A 12,443-nucleotide genomic window follows, 5' to 3' on the forward strand; every position below is an offset into this window, starting at 1 on the left:
CAGAAATGCTGAAGAACTGTGGAGATGTGGCACTGAGGGACCTGGTCAGTGGGCATGGTGGGGATGAGTTCATGGATGGACTTGATGATCTTAGAAGCTTTTCCCAACTTCAGTGAGTCCATGATTTCATGAATCTCACCTCATAAAACCTTCACTCTGCACTCTGAAGATGGAGAGGATCCTTAGACCAAAGGGATGCAAAGAAAATTAACTAGCATTTAAAAGATGCTCACAAGCAGACAAAACATTTGGATTAATGGGGAAAAAAAAAAAAAAAAATCAATATAGAGGACATTTTGGAGTAACACTGCATTCATCAGGTGAAACTTAGCATCTACTGGTGTAGTTCTGATTCAGTCCTTTTCCTTCTGCATTTCTATTCAATACTGCTTTACATCTGTGGGAATCCATTTTCAAATATCCACGCTAATTATAACTGCCTCTATTTTTTGTTACCAACTGCCTTTACAGGGTTGTGAATATCTGCAGGCTTCACTGATTTCAACCAAATTTGTTGGCATAGAGTACGTTGGGTGACTGGCAGCCTTGTATGTGGCTCACGGCATACAGAACGAAGAGATTCTTTTCTAGATTACTTCAGATTTAATGATTCAGTCAAGGAAACATAAGTGATGATGTTATAAAACAGGAAAAAGAATCCAGGGTCCAAGCTCCCTGCTTTAATCTCAGATAAGTGTTTTTATGAAGTATTTCTAGCAACTTAGCCCATTTCCCATTTTATTTAAAAGAGAGGCAGCATATTTTCATTACAAGACAACTTTTCAAATGAAACAGCAGCCATGAATGCACATACTTCCCTTCCCCAAATTCCTTTCATTTAAAGGGAGCCTTACATACCCTCACTCTTCCCTACTACTGATATCAGACTTCATTCTTCAGTAATTACTGGATGTGCACACAGTCATTAAACATTAGTTTTTTCTCATCTCTCTGAAGGATTGAAATCCCCATGTCTAGCACAAGCAGTATCTTCTCCTTTGACTCACTTAAACTCAAAGCATTTTGCACTCAGAGCAAGTGCTGTAATTTCAACAAAGTGCTTTTTCCCAGCAAAAAATCTCAGAGTTGCTAGTAATGACAGACTCAGAAACGTGTACTGTCTCCAGCACTTGTAATAGCAGTAGCTCGCATTAGCATCCTGTGGTCAGTCACATCTGCCTGCATTTGCTCTCCAATTTATCCTTACATCACCTCCCCATGGGAGCCTACAGGCGACATCAGCAGCAAGTCACCCACCAGCAGCTGAAAGCTGCTCATCTCCATCAAAGCCTCCATCCCACTTAACCTCTGTTCAGAGAGCTAGAGAACGGGAAGCAATGACTCACAGTGTGAAAAATTGGTTTTTGGGTACTTGTGCAAATGAATTTGAGTTTAAATTGATTTATTTGTGGTTTTCCTTCTTTACATTGTGTCAAGCTTTCTTCAGGTGAAATGCATCATTTCTGTCAGTTTTCTTCAGGCCAGATTTAGCTACTCTCATTCCCATTACAACATATGTTTTGTGACTGATTTCAGAGGATCAGCTTCCAGAATAAAGCACTTTTCGGTTCAAGGAAATGGGCAGAAAGACACCTGCACATGCTCACTCACTGAAGCCTTTCATCAATTCATCAGTAGACAGAAAGCCTCAGGGACTTTACCATAAGCCTCAGTGATGTCTCTGCCAGCTGCAGATTTTCCAACCTTAAACAGATTTGTAGCAATCAGCAGTTCCCAGTTTCCAGAGGGAAACAGCTTGACGTTCCTGGATCATTGCTGATTTTTTTTTTTTTTTCCATCTGAAATCTCTTCTCCCCACTCAAAAAAATACCAGGGCAAAATCCAATGCAATTGAAAAACTGCCTTTCAGGCTCCCCAGAGCATGTCCAGTGTTCATCAGCCCCTTATCATGGCTGACCAGCATGGTGCACCCACCTGCTCTGAAAAGATCAAAAGTAAAACATTTTTAAAAAGGGAGATAGAACATCTTGGACAGATGGACCATTCCTCCCCCCCAAAAAATAATATTCCATAATGTTAATACAAGAGAAGTTTACATATTCTAAAAGCTTTTAGACTTGGTTTGTATTTTATTCCTTTTTCTTTCCCCTTGTGGATATAACACCATCAAAAAATTGTTGGTTTAAAAAAGTCTCATAAAAACAAAACAAAAGGCATGCCCATTGAAATTAGGTGCTTTTGTAGAATATCTCCCAAATTATTATGGAAGAGCATGCTTAGTTTTTATTTTACGTTATCCTTCATCTGCACGAAGTGTTTAATGGGAGTATTATAATTATTCTGCCTATTTTCCCCACTAAAGTTGTTGAAATTGATCTAGTTTCTATCATTTTATTGGCTCTCAGTGTGTCCATTTGTTTCACATCTTATGCTGAAAGCAATGAATATTATATTAAACTCAGTGATAGGCTCTCTGAGTCAGTGGTGAGACATTCTATCAGATTGTAATATAACGCTATGCTGCTTTTGCCTAATTGTGTTTTACCTTCGGAAGGGTAAATGCTCTGATTTTCTCCATTTATTCAGATACAGCAGGCTCAAGAAATGTCAGCACTGCTCTGAAAATAGATATAAAAGTAACACCTTATATCAGAACAAGGCAAATCAGATTTCTCCCCAGAAAAGCATATACAAGAAATAAAGAGTAAATGAAGGCAATGACTATATGCATATATTCCCAAAGCAGCTTCCTTGCCACGCTTTGATATGAGCATAATGACTTGTAACACTGTATAAGAGCAGGACAAATACAGAGGAGAAAAGTATTTCAAATATTCATGCAAATGAAAGACCGGCCAGTTTGTTGCTGAGGTTTTGTTCAAGAACATGCAGGTGAATGCGCTGACATTTTCACAACGAGGGCAGAAAACAAAAGGTTCCCAATTACTGTAAGCATGCCAGGATAGCCTCAATGGGACTGCTCTCACAAACATTTTGGAAAGCTCTCTGTTCAAAAAAATCACTATGCTAGTGGATTGCATCCTGTTGTGGCCGTGTCTCATTCTTGCACGTGATTAGATTTAGAGGATCAGTGAAAACTATTTTGGGACATGCAGAAACTGGGTCCTTTTTGCACCATGAAATGGTGAAAAAGGGAGAACAGAAAGATATGAACGGTAAACTGAGAATTATTCCACACAGAAGCATAGAATAGCTTAGAGTGGAAGGGATCTTACTAGTGTAGATACATGCCATACATGGATGGTGATAATCCTAAAGAGGTAGGTCACATAATCTGCTATGTTTTCCTCAAGGAACATAAGCCCAAATATATAAAAATCTTCCAAAAAAAAAAAAAAAATGGTAATTAGGTGTCAGACCAGGGAAGATGATGAATTCTTCATCTCTATACATTTTAGAGGAACGATCTAAGAGAGATAGCTCAAATGTGCTTTGTCTGTCTCTAGAGCATTGAGTTTACCTCTGTAAGTGGAGATTATATAGCAAAAATCCATATAATATTCTCCAGTTTTATAGGAGACTCTGTAGAACTACAGAATCACATAATCATTTGAGTTGGAAGGGACCCTCAAAGACCATCTAGGCCAACTCCTCAGCAATGAACAGGGACACCCACAGCTCCAGCAGGTGCTCGGAGCCCCATCACAGGGATGTGGTATGTGGAGACCTCTCTGGACCTGTTCCATTGCTGTGTTAAGTGAGAAGGGAATGAGAGCATGACTTGCAGACTGAAGTAAGACTGACATCGTAGCATGTCACTTTTGAATATGCAGTACTACTGCTGACTCTGAGTGTCTCATAGGGTAAATATTGCATGGAAATCTTTTATAATCTATTTTATACAGAGAGTAAGAGCTGAGGCACTTACAAATTGTTGACTGTCAGCATAAGATAGTCCAGAAGGAAATTAGGCAAAGATATGAATGTTGTTTAAAAAAAAAAAAAAAAAAAAAAAAAAGGTGAGATTTATCTTGATCACTTGATCAGGAAGATAAATATATCCCTTTGTATTAGAGGGTTAGGAATTTAAGGAAGCAGCCTGCTCTGATTGTAACAGATTTGTTTGCTGTTTAACAAGCTAGCTATTATTTACAGATTAGTGAATAGAAGTTATTATCTCTATCTATCAAATCATAGCCAGATAGGGTAACACATAAGGCTCTGAGTATCTGTCATTTCTGTAAGTACTTACAGTAGTATTCATAATGATTTTTAAAAATGATTTTAAAAAAAAAATATCAGGATATCTGAAGCTATAAACTGACTAGCACTCTTATGCCCTTCATCTTTCCTTCCTCTTCCTCTTGTACGGCAAAAAGCAATGGCCAATGAATCCCACTAAGCCAGTGTTACAAGATGCTATATGTGTAAATAATGGCATGTGTCTTTTTTGTCATGTTAATAAGCCAGGGGTCAGAGAAATATCTTCAGGATGCTGGAGAAAGCATCCTGAAGAGATGGAGACAGGAGAAAGAAGCAGAGTACAAGTATAGTCTGTCTGTTATTTAGCTCATTTATTACTAATATGACAGCAGTTTTCCAGCGATCTTTCATGAAGGCAATCTATAACTTTGAAAGTGTCTTTACCTAGCAAAACCTTTCCTTCCTATTTAATTATGCTCTTCAATAATTTAAGTCCTCTTTAATGTCTCATTGTATGTACTCATGAGGTAACCATTGCTGTCAATAGCTGCTGCTGGCTTTGGGCGTGGGATGCTCTCATGGTGACAGCTCAATTTGTGTGCTGACCTTTAGCTGAAAGACAGTGCACAAGATGGATATAAATTGGTAGCAGAATTCAGAGAGAGGCAAGTAACAGTTCACAGGAAAAAAAGTAGTTGGTAACTCTGCCCCCAGCATAAGGGGGTTGGAACAAAGTGATCTTCAAGGCCCCTTCCAACCCAAACCATTTCATGATTCCATGACATGGTTCTGTGAATAGGAAGAAAAAAGAATTCAGACCTTCCTGTGAAGCAAAGAAAAATGTAATGAACTGAATACATTTAGCAAAACTCCTCCACAATCTGACCATCCTGAAGAGACGGATTAGATTCTTTGGAATAGAAATTATTTCTTAAGCCCCTGTGAAACTACTGCGTTGACTTTGATGCATGTGACTTTATTTTAATTAGTCAGTTTCTTTAATGGCTCCAGTAAATGTAAAGTTTTGAGACAGACAATTTGGATCTGTTTTCAGTTATGTAGATCATAAAATCATAAAAATGCTAACTCAAGATAGTGAATAACAGGAGGTAACATTTTCCCTCCAGTTATGGGCCATTTTCTCAACAAGACACGGACTTTACAATCACCATGGTTGGAGGAGATCTCAGGAGATCTCCTGCTCTAAGCAAGGGAAGCTCTGAGATCAGCCTAGATTGCTCAACGGTTTGCTAATTCATCTCTTGAAAGCCTTCAACAATGTATAGCTATGTTCAGGCTTTCTCTCCTGCATATGCAAAGTAAAGGTGTTCAGACTTAAGTTAGTTTAGGTTTATGTTTTGCCTTGCCTTTGTAATAAAATAACAGTATGGAAAAGACAAGTAATTGCAGCTGAGCTGATAAGCAGATCTGCATTACTCACAACAACTTGACTACTTGCAATATTTCTGAACAATGTTAAACGGAGGAGATTGTTGGCCAGCTCAGAGCTTCTATGATAACATTGAGTTTAATATCAGATATTTAAATATAAAAAAATCATATTGGTGACAACAGTCACTGTCTGCAGAGAGGTGGGCTATTTCAACTACTGAATGCATCAAAGTACAACTCTATTTAAGATGAATGGGAGTAGCTAGCATACAGAGATGAAGAGAGTACATATCAGATAGAAGAGATGACTACCAGCGTTTTTCTAGTCTGCACATTTTTAAGGTGAGATAGGTCTAAAGAAAGCATAGTATTACTGATGGCTGTTTGATGTATCTTTAAGAAATTGTCTTTTATTTGATAAAATGAAGTTTAATCAGAACATTTTTCTTGCAACAAACAAGATATCAATTTTCTTAGAAAAAGCATTAGGATGCAGGCAGAATTTCTTGCCAAACTGAAAAAGCATAGGAACAAGGGACACAAATACCATCAGCTACTCCAAAGTGCCATTAGTTCAGTGGAAATGAGAGTCTGCACATTACATCTTGTACTCCGAAGACAAGCAGGTAAATCTTTGTGATCCAGTTGCTGTACATCACCAACACACATCACAGCTTTGTCTCCTCTCATCAAGGTTTTCATTGCTTCTTTCTAACTTACCATAGTTAATATTGCTTTATAACTACACAGACAAGCAATTCTTCAGATTGCACACAATTTTGCAAAGAGAGAAAAACTGTTTCATGGCTTGCTCGGATTTTAAAGGGTTGGTACCTTGGTTTTGATCCCATTGTTGCTCTCTGCCCATAAATCTTGTTTAGTCAATAGGATTTTTGCTGCCTGAAGGAATGCATGATCAACTGCACAGAGAAGCATAAAATAGATTTTTGTGCTTCAGATCTTTAAAACGTTTTTGTCAAGAAATAATTCCCAAAGCTGTATTTGGCTTGTACTTCTTTTCCTACATTGAATTTCTTTCATATGCTTTTTGCATGCTGAAGGATATGAGCTTCATGCTCATTTGCAAAATCTCAGTCTAATTTTTACCTCACTTCTTTTCTCATCTTATTTTGGCATGATGCTTTCTCTCACAATAATATTTTGTATGGTGATGCCAATTCAGTTATCATTCATTCGGGTTTAGGAATAATAACATGCTGATAATAATGCAGCACAGTAATAATATATAGTAGATTGTAGTGAAAATTCTTGCTAGTATGCTCTTCCACTGATGTACTTTTACATATGGTAGCTGTGATACATCTCTACACGTGATAAAACCACAGAAGATAACATAAGAAGTCTTTGGAATATGCTAGACAAATTGGAGAATCCACTGTGGGAAAACAAAAAAGGCCTCAATGAATTTGAAACATTACCTAATCTACCTTTTCCCTACACATAACCTTACCTGCCACTTGGCTGGCATCTCTTTGGTTGGTTATGTTCCTTCTTTGGGTTGCCTGCTTATAAGGCGCAAAATTAATGACAGTTTTGGGTGCTGTTTTTTTTTGAAAGTGATAAAGATCTTTAAGTACTTCATATTGCAGGAATATACTGTACACATTAACTGCATAAAAATTCTGATTTCTGTCAGTTTGTCTTTTAGGCAGTGGCCAAGTCCATAGTGTATACTCTACAAGAGCAAAACTGAACTTTCAAATCATGTCTGTATTACTTCAACATTACCCTTATCTAGAAAATCTCCTAGCCACTGATTTCATAATTTTTTTTAATGATTTTTTTTTTCCTGAATGGTTTCTAGTTCTACTACATTACTTATGAAGTAGGGTGACAACAATTGGGCACAGCCATGGCATTATAATGCTTCCAGCCTTATATCATAACCCTCTCAATATATTTTGACTTTTTTTTTTTGCATCTTGATCACTGAGCAGATGTTCTCATGGAGTTGCCCTCGGTAATAGCAAGTTCTTTTTCTTGACTGATTACAGATAATTTATAACTCAGCTATGTGCATGAGCAAGTGAATCATCCTTTCTCATGTGTATCACCTTGAAGTTATCTGCAGTGAATTTCATCTGTCATAAACGTTGTGCAGATAGTTTAGTCCGGGCATCTCCAAAGCCTTATTTAATCTTGCCTGATCTAAATTCTGTCTGATAAAACAATTTTCCTGGCAAAAAAAAAAAAAAAAAAAAAGTATATTTTGCCACTTTAAGGCCTTATTCTAGATTATTAACAATATTTATGGGTATTTGTTTCAGCTACTGCTGGGACTATGCGAGATATTTTCCAAGTAAGAAAGAAAGCAAGAGCTATTCCCCAAGAAGCTCAGCTATTAAATGTAGGTTTGCAACAAAAAGAGCCTGCCTGGAATATTTGGGATGATCATTATCTAGACCTGCTTAAACAAGAACAAATATACTATAATTTATTATAAATTTTGGAAATTAAACTGTTCATTTACTTTTCAGACCACACAGCATACAGAGCATGCATCCCTACAAGCTACATAATTTCATACCTGTTGTAGATACCCGTGACAATTGTCCTTCTGTAATGAAGTGTCACTATCATGTCTGACCCTTTTTTTTAGTCTTTCTACCAGTTTTCACCCTCAGGCAGAACCTTGCTCCGTGAAAGATCAGCTTCCTAAGGAACTTCTTGTAAGGAACGCAGTTAAAGCTTTTTAATAAATAATGTTGACTGGATCTCCTTTAGCCAGTATTTTAACAAGATCCTCAGGCTCACATTCAGCAGTCAATCCACATTTAGCAGAGCATTATCACCGCAAACCAGAAATTAAATACATGCCATAGTGCTTTTCTTAAGAGAGATGAACTTAAACAAGTTTCCAGCTTTGCTGCACGCCAGGCTTACAGAATAGATAAAGTAGAAACTGAAGCTTTCAAAGTAATCTTTATATTGTATATTGTTGCCTTAATCTCTCAGCATACTTTTCTATTTATCACAACCACCTGCTACGTATAATACATCAATTGTATTCCTCCTGGGACGTTGACTGCTTTACTACCTGCCTATCTGACACTACCTTGAGAAAACACCCATCCCCACTTGTGTATTTTCTAGGTGATATGTTGGAGATCTCTATATTACTGCAATTATCTTAAGAGATCATAGTCTTTCCAGAACTCAACTCTGCTCTTTACTACTCTTTCTAACTGTATTATCTTCGTGGAATTGACCTAGCATCCTTGGCTATCCAATGCTGAAAAGCATTCATTCTTCAATAGCTTAATCCCATTGAGATAAAGTCTCAATATCTCTGTTGTGCTTGTCTAAAATTCCTGATACCTACTGCTCACCTAAACATCATTCAGCTGTAGTTCTCTCTTCTTTCCCCATTTCATGCTATACTGATATCCTGCAAATTATTTCAATGTCTGGCAACGCAGAAGATTGATGTAGATCAGGACTTTCAATTTCCCCCACCGTCAACTTGGCAACGATAACTAAACAGAACAACCTTTTAAAGCACTGAATGAAGAATAAATCTATAAAAATTTAATTAACCTCTGCAGAGTGTATTGAATCCTAACTGAGTTTAATCACAGTTTTTGCAAGTTAGAAATTGTTTGGTGTATTTTTCACTTTTGCACTACAGTTTGTATATAAACAACCCAGTTTTCAACAATTAATAGAATCTACTGGCTTAAGAATTTCCACCTATGAGTGCAAGCAAAAAAACTTTTCTGGTATAATTACTGCTTCCACATATTTTTCTAAAATACAGACAAGTAAGAAAGAAGAAAAAAAAAAAAGTGGTGTGAATCAATGCATGGAAACAAAAGAGAAACATGCATTATTTTCTTCTGACTGAGCTCAAAATGGCTTGTGCTCTTTTGCTCCCACAGATGTCATTGTGAGTTATATCAGTTCATGCTGAAAGTGAGCTGGTCTGGATTGATCCATCTCCTCACTGTATCTCAAGAGGAAAAAGTTAAATACTTTTAGTCCAGATTTAAACTTCTACAAAAACTACCCTTGTTATTTACACTTTCTATGGCTGTCACATCTCCATCTCAACATCACTGATTAGGAGTCCATTGAGCAAGGTAATTTATGGAAATGGTGGGTGGATGGAAACTGATGTTTTGGCATTGAGAGATTAGCTCTGAAAATAAAAGGAGACAACTGAGTCAGAGGGAAGTACAAGAAAGGAATGAAAATGGATCTGGATAAAAGGCAGAGGAACGATTGTGTCCATGGAGATATAAATAAGTAGCGGGGGAGATCTGGAGGAAAGACAAAGAAACCTGCCTTAATTATTTTGAGTTTGGCTTGACAGCAGAAGAACTGAGAGGCCAAGATGTTAACATGAACAGAAAGAGTCAATTTTATAAGATTGATTTATGATTCATCTGCATAGTAATAATGTCTAAAGTTGTGTGAATATGGTTACTAACTTGCAAGAAAGTTAGGAGCAGTAGCAGAAACAAAATATGAAGTGTTTGTAATGGAGTCTCTTATTTTTACTATTATTATCATTCTTATTACTGAGAATCGCAGAATCTGAATCATCAGAATTACATAGGTCTCACTCCTATAACTCATCAGTCTTCTCTGGAAGTCACTGTTCACAGAAAGGCACAAATCTGTAGCCCTACTCAAGAGAAGTTTATCTCTGTGTTGGATGATAATTTTGACTGTACAGGGGGTAGAGGAAGTTAGCAATAGGCAATATCCTGTTTGGGACAAATGGATGAAACAGCCCCAGAAAGTGTCAGTGTTGTTCTTTGGTACATCTACGCTGTTTTTGGATGCCTGTGGCGGAGTCACTGTCCCTGGAGATGTTCAAGAACCATGGAGATGTGGCACTGGGGGACATGGTCAGTGGGCATGGTGGGGATGAGGACCTCAGAAACCTTTCTCAAGCTTAATGGTTCTATGATTCTTCAAGGATTGATGTTTAATTTTATCAGAATAGAATGAACCTCTAGGATTTACTTCCCTTTGCAGCTAAATCCTTGTCCAAGCTTAATTCTTCTCTTCTAGAAGCACGTAGGACAAACTGTAGCTTGCCCCAAAATGCTGACATAAGATCTGATACAACAAAATTTTGTGCTTTGTAGCAGTCTCATGAAGCCACAGGATCACTTCAAAGGGCAAGTAATCCTAATGCAAATATTACAACTTCCACCAACTGCCTGTGGTACTATATTCTCTGATTTTCTCTTCCTCCTGCACCAGTCAAAAAACCACTGGGTTAAAAGTGTGACACACTCAGGTGAGTGTCTACCCATTTTCCTGTCATGGTACCAGCCAAAAGCCTGGCTTTATACAAAGAGGAGGATTTGACAAACAAAATTTTAACCAAAATTGCAATGTAAGAACAACAGAAAGTTTGGTTCACTCATTACCATTCAGTCTTGTCATTTTAAGGAAAAAATAAGGCATTTTTCCATTAAAAAAGAAAAGGGAGGCATAGTTTTTCTCTCTCCCCCCCCCAGGACTCAGGGAGCACAATTTTTTTTTTTCCATTTTGAGGTGGTTTGAGAGGACAAGCTCTCCAGTGAACATCTGGCCCAGAGGCTCTTCTACAGAGTTTTTGCATCTGTACCCAACTTCCTCAGCTTTTCTTTCTTCCTCTCTCTTTCTAGCTGTCTCTGTGAAGATGTTTTTGTCTCTCTATCAATTTTCTTCCTTTTTTTTTTTTTTTTCTCTCTTAATAATCCAAGAAGAAAAGTAAGGATATACAAAAATTCTCCTACTTGCCCTCCACCTCCCCACATTTCCACTACTGGACTAATATCTTTTAACAAACTCAGCTTTTTGACTAAGATAAATCAATCAGACATTTTCTTCTCCTCTAAAGAAAGCAAAGTTTTACATTCACAAGTTCCCTTGTTATCTCCACTAATTAGGACATAGGCTCAGAATAACTAAAAGAACACAAGAATCCCTAAGGTAAATATTATGGCCAAATGGTGGCTTTTTTTTTTTCCTCCACACTGTGATTCTCTTCAATACAGTAAAAGCTCAGGTGAGCAATTAGGTAATTGAGGGTAGAACAATATCCTTATAATCCTAACTGTCTTTCTGTCAAAATAGCAGATACTTGTCTATTGCTTTTTATTTTCCCCATCTATATTTTCATACTTTCCTGAAGATATAGGGACTTAATAAATGAAACACAGCCTCCTCATACTCAAATTAGTATGATTACAAAAGATAAAATAAAAACAGATTCTCCAGAACTTGCTTTGCCAGAAAAGCAGAAAAAACATATACAAGAAATATTTTGATGCTGTACTAAGTGCAGAGAAAGGCAATAGCAGAGAACCAGTCCTAAGACATCCAAAAAAGGGATGATAAACACAAGCCAGCAAAAGAAATAAAGATTCACTTACCTGTCACAAGAACCACAGAACACAAAATACTACAGTAGAAGGGATCTCCAGGTAGAAAATCATCCATGGTGGCAGCCAGCCCTTAAATGAGGCTTAGAGAGGGCTGGAACAAGGTTCCACCCTTTCTGGTCACATAGATGAATTGTTTACACCTGTGCTCACAGGGCTGGTTGTATCCCTTCACCAGGTGCTCAATCATTGGTTCAGGCCATGACTTAGCAACTTCCATACAGCTGAAGGACCTTGTTTAGTGGGCAATATTGGTGGTAGGTGGATGGTTGACTGGATGAGCTTGGAGGTCTTTTCCAACCTTAATGATTCTGTGACACTAAGAAAAAATGTAGCAAATGTTATGCTGATCAGCATGGTACTGAAAAGTGTTCACATATTAGGAAATCATCTCGATGACGCCTATGTAAAATACTCTAAAATAAAAATGGTCATGGTCAGGTCCTAATAGTTCAAGATTACTTGTGAAAAAACATTAACTTTTTTTCCCATTCTAAATTCAATATATTCATCAGTAGATTT

The 12,443-nt window shown here is 37.4% G+C and overlaps 1 long non-coding RNA gene across 1 annotated transcript; it reads right to left on the reverse strand.

Moving 5' to 3' along the window:
- Positions 1-562: 562 nt before the first annotated feature.
- LOC122180242 lies at positions 563-11,980 on the reverse strand. The gene is made up of 3 exons (XR_006178964.1): positions 11,913-11,980; positions 2,507-2,579; positions 563-1,940 (listed from the first exon to the last, which is right to left on the reverse strand). It is a non-coding gene; the product is annotated as an uncharacterized LOC122180242 (long non-coding RNA).
- Between the last annotated feature and the right edge of the window lie 463 nt (positions 11,981-12,443).

Source organism: Lagopus leucura, unplaced genomic scaffold, assembly GCF_019238085.1.
Source record: "Lagopus leucura isolate 7727_CA_CO unplaced genomic scaffold, USGS_WTPT01 Super-Scaffold_100004, whole genome shotgun sequence".
NCBI classification, from domain to species: domain Eukaryota; kingdom Metazoa; phylum Chordata; class Aves; order Galliformes; family Phasianidae; genus Lagopus; species Lagopus leucura.